The sequence below is a fragment of the Equus quagga genome, chromosome 13, assembly GCF_021613505.1.
Source record: "Equus quagga isolate Etosha38 chromosome 13, UCLA_HA_Equagga_1.0, whole genome shotgun sequence".
In the NCBI taxonomy this organism is placed as follows: domain Eukaryota; kingdom Metazoa; phylum Chordata; class Mammalia; order Perissodactyla; family Equidae; genus Equus; species Equus quagga.
Window position 1 is genome coordinate 87,851,570 of NC_060279.1, and position 9,175 is coordinate 87,860,744.

At 46.5% G+C, this 9,175-nt stretch overlaps 1 pseudogene; it reads right to left on the reverse strand.

The window, feature by feature from the left end:
• Window positions 1-2,443: 2,443 nt before the first annotated feature.
• On the reverse strand, window positions 2,444-9,175 carry LOC124250329 (sialic acid-binding Ig-like lectin 12; annotated as a pseudogene).

Sequence of the window (9,175 nt, forward strand, 5' to 3'; positions counted from 1 at the left end):
TTTATTTATTTATTTATTTATTTATTTATTTATTTATTTATTTATTTATTTATTTTAAAGATTGGCACCTGGGCTAACAACTGTTGCCAATCTCCCTTTTTTTTTTTTTTTTTTTTTTTTTTTAAGGATTGGCACCTGGGCTAACAACTGTTGCCAATCTTTTTTTTTTTTTTTTCTGCTTTATCTCCCGAACCCCCGCCCCCGTACACAGTTGTATATCTTAGTTGCATGTCCTTCTAGTTGTGGGATGTGGGACACCGCCTCAATGTGGCCTGATGAGCAAGGCCATGTCCGCGCCCAGGATCCGAACCCTGGGCCGTGGCAGCGGAGCGTGCGAACTTAACCACTCGGTCACGGAGCCAGCCCCTGCACTTCTCCTTTAAATAGCTTGCTTTTTTGCCTCCCCGAAAACCTAAAAAAAAAAAAACCAACCAAATATCTCTGAAAGTGAGGAGGCTAGTCTTCACATTTGACAAAGGAGAAAACTGAGTGCCAGGGTCAGGAATATCAGACACTGTGCCTGGATCCCTTTCTTCCACTCTGTCCACCTGCTCAGTGGCTCTGGGCAAGAGAGGATAGTCTCACGCTTGATGGGGAAGGTAAGTGCTTCCTGGATTCTTGTTTCTGGCCCCAGTGAATCCCCCTTGCGAGTGGCGTTAGACTCACCTGATATTGTCAGAGAGGTTCACTTTCCATCCAGAAGAGGGATGAGCCTATCTGGATGCCTTCTGCTTCTCCATCAGCATTTAGGGAAAAGTGAATCCGAGTGTCCTTACTCTGTTGAATGGGGGAACACAGATGCCCTATGTCTGCAATGGTCCTCTAGTCCTTGGGTCTTAAACCATCTTGGCTTCTCCTTATCACACTCTAGAATTCTCTTTGGGTTGTCTCTTGCACCGTTTACAGGGCTTATAGTTGTGAATACAGGGGAGAAGGAGGGAACAATGGGCTGATACCAGCTTGTCTATATTGTAAGTCTAACTGTCAATTTTAATGTTTTCAACAGACAGGTTGACCCATATCACCAAACCTAACATTATCATACAGAGATCTGACTCATCTCTCTTCTGGATATAGGGCAGGGAGACAGGGTTTAAGCATCAGGATTCTTTACACCACACAAGAATCTTCCATTTGTTTATTTAAGGGTAACTTTACAAACTTATGGCACAATATTTTGTCTCTGTCATTGGTTGGGTACTGCTGGAGAATTCTGGGCTATTTTCATTTAAACTGATTTTTGTTAAAATTATAACATTAGGTATGTTAGAAGGAAGATTATGATCTCCTGCTTCCCTTTACCCTCTCAATCCAGGCATATATTTCTGAGCTCATTCTGAAGGATAGCAATATGTTAGCCAGATGATGACATGGTGATGGGCCTTCCTGGAGAAGGGACGTGGAAGCACAAAGACAGTGAGGAATGCATCAGAATGATGGTGTTTAGAGAATGACTGGAGGGACTGCTGGGTTAGGGTATGGCGATGGAGAAGTATACAGGATGAGATGAAGAACAACCTAGATGTCAGAAAACCACATCCCGTGGGCTGCCTGCTTTTGCAAATAGAATTTTCATTGGAATACAGCCAGGTTAATTCATTTGCAGATTATCTATGGGCTGCTGTTGTGGGCCAAACACAGAGTTAAATAGCTGCCACGGAGACTGAGTGTACAGCTTGCAACGCCTAAAATATTTGCTATCTAATCCTTTAGAAAAAAAAGTTTCCTGACCCCTGACTCAGGATGTCGAGTTGAAAAGCTTGTAAAGTATTCTTTTGAGCTGAGGAGATAGAGAAGGATTTTGAGAATGGTCAGCTCTGAGTTTTAAGAAGTTTTCTAAATGTTAATATCTGATTTCGCCTTTAGCAGGAGTAGGAGGAGGCAGACAGGATGGAAAGGGAAGATTCAGGAGGGAAGAGAGATGATGCTGGAGGCCCAGTCAGGGAAGGGATCTACAGGAGGGCTTTGCATAGAGAGTGAACTGACATGTGGCTGATGTGGTGTCTGGGATAGAGCACACCCAGCCTCTCAGTGAAATGTCACTAAGCCTTTCTGTTCAAGGGAGAAGGACCCAGTAGACACCCAACTCTCACAATGTTTGAGGACTTTTGCTGAATGTTTTTCACATGTACTTTTATGTAATACTCACAGCAGCCCTGTGAATTAAGATTTCTTGCACCCATTTCACATAGCAGGAAACTGAGATGTGGAAGGATAAGATGGCTCTCCTGATGTCATAGTCTTAAGAAATAAGAGAGTATGGATTTGATCCCAGGTCTCTCTGATTGCAAAACCTAATGGAGTTCGGGTGTAGCAGGAGACTCACATACAATAGTTCATAAACCCATTTTCTCTTGGTATGTCTCCAAGGGTCGGGCTTTGGGTCCCCCTTCCTGTAGGGGATATTGGTGATCCAGCTGAGACTGATGCTCCAGTTGGTTCCTCACTGTGTCCTGTAGGTGGCGTCCTGAGGATTCATCCTGTTAAAGCTGAGGGAGGGATAATGCAGCTCCAAGATGGAGGTGGTCCCGGCAGAGCTTGTGGGGTCAGAGGGGCTGTCTAGTTCGGACTCTTGCTGGTGACCCTGTGTGGAGAGCAAAGAAGGGGGTCAGAGCAGAGCAGCAAGGAGAGGGGCAAGGAAAGGAAGAAGGAGTCCATGAAGTGAATTTGATTCTGACAAAACACTTATTCATTCTTCCATTCTTTTACCACAAGTACCTTAAAGTCCCATAAATATATAGCAACAACAAATCCAGAAAATATAGTACTTATCTGTTCCTTTCAAGGTCTACTTAACACTCACCCAGACCCATGTGGAAAACACTATTATTTTACAGAGAAAGAAACTAAGTCTCAGAGAGTTTAGGTACTTCACGAGGTCACACAGCTACTAATTGTGGTCTCTCTGAGGTCTCCTATGTGCTGGGCACTGGATGGATGGGAAGCCTTTTCTGAAAAACTCCTTCTCCTGTGTGTCTTTCCTTTACTCTCACATTACTATCACATTCACAGTGCTTCTGACAACAGATGTGTGGGGTTTTTTTCCCCCAAAACAAGCAGTCCTCTGTGACACCAGCTGGATGTCCTACAGTTGAACTCAATTCTGACACTATCTGCTTGGAGATATCATCAGATCCCACAGGTTAAGGTATAAGTCCTACATGATCCACCCTACACCCCCAAGCCACAGATGCCAGTCTTAAGTCCAGGTTGTCATCTGTGCTTCTGAACAACCGACTATAAATTGGATGACGTCATGGCCCCTTCCTTGGGTTCAGTTAACTTATTAAAGTGGCTCAGATAATTCAGGAAAACAGTTTACCTACTGTGTAACAGCTTACTATAAAAAGATACAACGAAGGTCACAGATGAACATCCAGATGAAGAGATGCATAGGGCAAGGTAGATGGGAAGGGGCTTGGAGCTTCCATGTTCTCTTTGAGTGCATCACCCTCCCGTCGCCTCCACATGTTCACCCACTTGGAAGCTCCACAAACTCAATGTTGTCGAGATTTTCAAGGAGGCTTCCCCATATAGGCATGGTCAACGTTTAACTACATTTCCAGCCCCTCTCCTATCTCTAGAGAGTGTAGTCAGAGGTGAAAATCCCCATCCAGGAGCCCACCAAGAGTCAAAACATTAAGATAAAAGACGGTACTCTAACCCAGGAAGCTCTAAGGGATTTAGGAGTACAATAATTTTCTGCTGCAGACTCATTTCTCAGATCTAGATTTACTGCAGCATTTCTCAAAAGAGTCTTTCCACTTCCTCTCCTCCCATTCTCTCTTGAGCTCACCCCAATTAAGATATCTGCCTCCAACAGGCTACCAGATCTGCTTTTGTCAAGAATAGCTGTGTACCACTTAGCTAAACTGAAATGGTCATTTCTCAGACCCTATTCTATTGGGCTTACTAGCATTTGAAGATGAGTACTCTCTCCTATTTGATGATCAATCACCCCTTGGCCACCAGGACCCAACCCTACACTCTCCTGGTCATTTAGTCTTCCTCAATGGTCTTCTTGCTGTTTCCATCTTGTCTCCCCAACTGTAAATGCTGGAGGGTTCCAGGGCTTTGCCCATGGATACCTTCTCTTCTTTGTCATTTCACCCACTATCAGACCTTGATGTGGAGGACTCCCAAACCTCTGTGTCTCTCACCTGGATGCTTCTCCTGAGCTCCAAACTTTTGCCATCTACTTGTCATCTTCACTTGGGCATCTCAGAGTTACCTCAAATTTGTAGTAACCAAAATAAAGTTTGATGCTCTCTTGAAAATATAATCGTCGCCCAGAGTTGGCAATTTAAGAAATTGGCAATTCAATTTTTTAAGTTGCTCAAGGCAACCACATCGGAGTCATCTTTGGTGTCTATAGACATCTATGGACATCTGTGGCATCTATGACTGTCTATGGCTATCTATGGACATCTATGGCATTATCTTTGACTTATATTACCATCTATTACATCTATGAATACATATGGCATATATTGAGTCATCTCTGACATACATGGACATCTTTGACATGTAAGGACATCTATGGAGTCATCTGTGACATCTATGACCTCGTTGAGTTAGAGACACTGAGCTATCTTTGATCATATGCCGCATGTACTCTCTCACTCCAGTAACAAATCCTGTTGGCCCCACCACCAAAATTTATCCAGAACCTAACTTCTTCACACCAGATTCATCATTGTTACCCCGTACTAAGTCCGCCTTATAGACTGAATTGTGTCCCCTCAAATTCATATGTTGAAGCTCTACCACCCGGCATGGCTGTATTTGGAGAGAGGGCCTTTAAAGAGATAGTTAAGTTTAAATGAAGTCATTAGGGTAAGGCCCGAAATGACTTATACCTGTAGAAGAAGAGACACTAGGGATGTGTGTGCACAGAAAAAAGGCGATGTGAGGACATGGTGAGATGGTGGTCATCTGTATGGCACCTTGATCTTGGACTTCCAGCCCTCAGAACTGTGAGAAAATAAATATCCGTAGTTTCAGCAACCCAGCCTATGGCATCTTGTTATGGAAGCCCCAGCAAACTAATAAAGTCTGCATCATCTCTTGTCTGGATTATTTGAGTGTCTTCCTTATCTAGTCTCCTCTCTTCTACCTTATCTTGCTACAAGATTTCTCAACACAGCAGCCAGAGTGATCTCATTAAAATGAGTGTCAGTTCACATCTGTGATAAGAGAATATATCTGACTTCAGGTCCTGTTTTAATGTTTGGTCATTGACCCTGGTTCCTGATACAGAGCTCATAAATCCCTTGTAATTTCCTGGGTGAGAGGAGTGTCTCTGTTGTTCTAACGAGGTGATGGTAAGTGGCTCCTAGGTGGGGGCTGGTCACCAGAAAGTCCAAACCATGATTAGAAGCTTAGAACTTTCAGCCCCATTGTCTGTCATTCAGCAAGGGAAGAGAGGCTGGAAAGGAGTTAATACTTTATCATGTCTACATGATGAAGTCTCCATAAACACTCCAACAGTATGAGGCTCAGGGAGCTTCCAGCTTGGTGAACACATGGGGGTGCTGAGAGAGTGGTGCTCCTGGAGAAAGCACGGAACCTCCTCACCCCTTCCCATATACCTTGCTCTATGCATCTTTTCCTCTGGCTGTTCATCTGTGTCCTTTATCATATCCTTTTATAATAAGCTCGTATACACTAAGTAAACCATTTTCCCAAATTCTGTGAACCACTCTAGCAAATTAATTGAACCAGGACAGGGAGTCATGGGAAGCTTCAATTTATAGTGAATTTCTAGATAATGGTAAAAGACTAGACTGCAAGCATGCCTTTCATATTCCAAATCACCCAGTCCAAAGCTCAAATCCCAACCACTTCCTTATGCTCCAGACTATCCTCCCACCCTAGTTACCCCAGGGCCAGGAACCAGGCAACTGGAGACAGCACCTACACCCCAGAACCTGCTGGAATCATTCAAACTAGTCAGTCCTAAACCTGCTTACCCTGCCTCACCTTGCCTTTCCACAGAAACCACAATAAAGTGGTTCCTTGTGCAGCCCTGTAGAGTGTGGCATTTCTCCCTTCTCTTGGAAACTGTAAGTAACAACTGTGTCTTGGTCTATTGACCTCACATTTCTAAATACAGTCATGCATCGCTTAATGAATGGGATATGTTCTGAGAAATGCATCTTTAAGTGATTTCATCATTGTATGAACATCATAGAGTGTACTTACGTCTAGATGGTATAGCCTACTACACCCCTAGGCTATGTGGTACTAATGTTATGGGACCACGATTGTGTGTGGGGTTCATTGTTGACTGAAACACTGTTGCATGGTGATCCCAGGAGCCTTCATAACAAGACTTTGTAAAAAAGTACTCCCTGTTCCAGGGTGTTTGGAACTAGAGTTGGGACACACTCATGCCTGGCTCAGGGGCCTCTACCTGGATTCTCACAACCACAGTACTCCCTGCTCTCGCTCTGGGACCTCACAACCCCTCCATGTCCCTCTTCTCTATCTCTTGGCCCACATCCAACCCAGCTCACATGAAGAAGATGAAGCAGAGGCAGAGAGCAAACAGTGTGGTAACACCAGCTCCCCTGACGGCACACTGAATCACACCCGCCATGGTCCCCAGTTCACCTGCAGACAAAAGACACTTGGGGTGAACTCCAGTTTGGATGAACTGAGATGTGTCCTCTCCTCTTTATCACATAGAGAGGGGCACACATTTCCTCCCATTCAGGGTTCAGCCCCTATATTCCCCCACCCATTATAAGACCTCAGCCTTCTCCAGAGTGACATGATCCACGTGGCGCCTCCTGTCCAGGCCCCATACTCCTGTCTGGCAAACTCCATCTCTTCTGGGACCTAGGTTTTCTCCACCCAAGGTCTCTCTGCAACAGCCCCCCGACCTGGCTGCAACAGGAACATTTGTCTCTGGACCCTGTGGGCATTCCAGAGAGAGAGAGAAATACAACACAGAGAGCCCTATGGGATCCTGAAAGGCTTTGTCTTTCCCTCCTTCCTGGGAGGGTGTCTGAATCTCCTCTCCTGTCCTCCATGGGCCCTGTCAAATGTGATCTTTCATGTCTTCAGAAGGCAGTGGAAGCTGGGATTTCTCAGACCTTCAGATCTGACCCAGACAGCTCTCCTGGCCCCACCTGGCCATGCCTCCTGGGAACCCAACACCCAGGGTGAGGGATGTGTCTCTGGGCATCACCTGCCAACAGTTTGAGGGGCACTGCTGAGAAAGTCCCAAAGAGACTCACTGTCCAGCGAGGGGACCAGATCCATTACCCATGGGAATAGAGTAGTGGGGGGAGCTGAGCTCCCGAGAGAGGGTCAGGGTGAGGGCAGGAGATTGACAATCAGAAAAGGACCCAAAGAGGTTTTTGGGATAACTTAACTATTCTGTATTATACTATAATGATGGATAAATATCATTGTACATTTGTCCAAACCCTTGGCATGTACACCAAGACTGACCCCTAATGAAAACTATGAACTTTGGGTGATAATGAGATGACAATGAAGATTCATGGGTTGTAAATGTACCCCCTGGTGGGGATGTTGATAGCAAGCAGGCTGTACGTATGTGGGAAAATACAGTGGGTATAGGAGAAATATCTCTGGCTTCCAGTCAATTTTGCTGAGAATCTAAAACATCTCTAAAAAATAAAGTCTGCGAGAAAGTTCCCCCAAGGCTGTCAGTGACTGGAGGAACATAAACGGCATATTCAGTATGGGCAGGAGGAGGTTGTGGGTCATCCAGGCAAGACCGGAATTGGATGATATTGGGAGAGGAGACCAGACAGGGCCTTCTCATGTCTAATTGCAGCCCATCCAACTGAGCCTCACCATCTGGCCTCTGAAAGTCCATCTCTGACCCGACTTGGCAGAGACCCCACCTCAGTCAATGTCCCATGGGAGGGGGTTCCTCCTTACCTGTGCCATCCCTTCAGCAGACAATGATTTCTGGGTTCTCTGTAATGCCTGGAACAATAAGAGATTTCCTTCTTCAGTGGGGAGGGTGGGGTGAGAAAAATGTAGGCCTCCCCCCACCCCCAGGACCCACAGAATTGGTGGAGGGAGAAAGCTTATGCCCATCTAGGTATCCTACTCATCAGGCACCCAGGGCAAAAGCATCAAGTATCACCAGCCTGGCCTTCTGCCTACAAAACTCTCAGGGACATGAGCATCCTGCCCCAGCACTCACAGCTGACATTGAGCTGGATGGTTCTTTCCAAGGTCACACTACCTGCAGGGAACTTCACCTGACAGGTGAGGTTGGTGCTGTGGTCCTGAGGCTGTGGGGTGAAGGTGAGCACCGAGGAGAGTTTGGTCCTGGGGTCCAGGGAGGTGACGGCATCTGATGTCCAGGAGAAGATGGGTGTGTGTGTGTGTGTGCCATGCTCACAGGCCCAGGGTACAGAACAGGTCAGGTTCTTGGGGCTGCCAGACTCCAGGGTCCCCAGGATGAGGATGTGCTGCATGTGGGTCAGGGCTGGTGAGGAGATGAATAGACACCGGGATCAGGATGGAGGGTCTGAGGTGCAGCCCTGAGAGAAGCCTCAGGCTTTGATCCAGTTCCTCCCTCTGAGTCCTAAGGCACTGTACGCCAAAACCTTGCAGGAGTAGGGTCCCATCCCAGCCCTGAATTTGCCCCATGTCATTCCCCTGTGCTACTCCTTACCTATCACACACACACACGGAGATGGTTAGATTTGCAAGTCCATTTTCCCCTTCCTCTCTCCACCTGGAAAAGGTACTTTCTCCTGGCCCTTTTCCTGGCATCTCCAATGTCCAGAGAGCAGTTGTAGGTCTGGGGATCCCCAAGGAGTTGGAATCAGCCCTGAGTCTCCTCCTGCACTTTACTCTCTGGGTTGTTTGTGGCCACTGGAGCATCCTTGAATGCTTCATCCCCTTCCCAGAACCAGTAGCCATGAGCTGGGTCAGCATCAGTCCATTTGTCCTGGGGATGGGAGAAGGGGCAGGACAAAGAGACACACAGGCCCTCCTGCACTGTCAAGGATTCCTGAACTTCTGATTAGTATCTGTCATACTGAGCCAGGGTGCCTGAAGGGAAATAGTGGTCAGACACAGCCTCCACCCTGCCAACCAGCTCTCCTCTCAGCCCACTCACCTGATCACAGCAGGGACAGCAGCAGCATCTCTCAGATGAAGGGTTCTGGATGCTCAT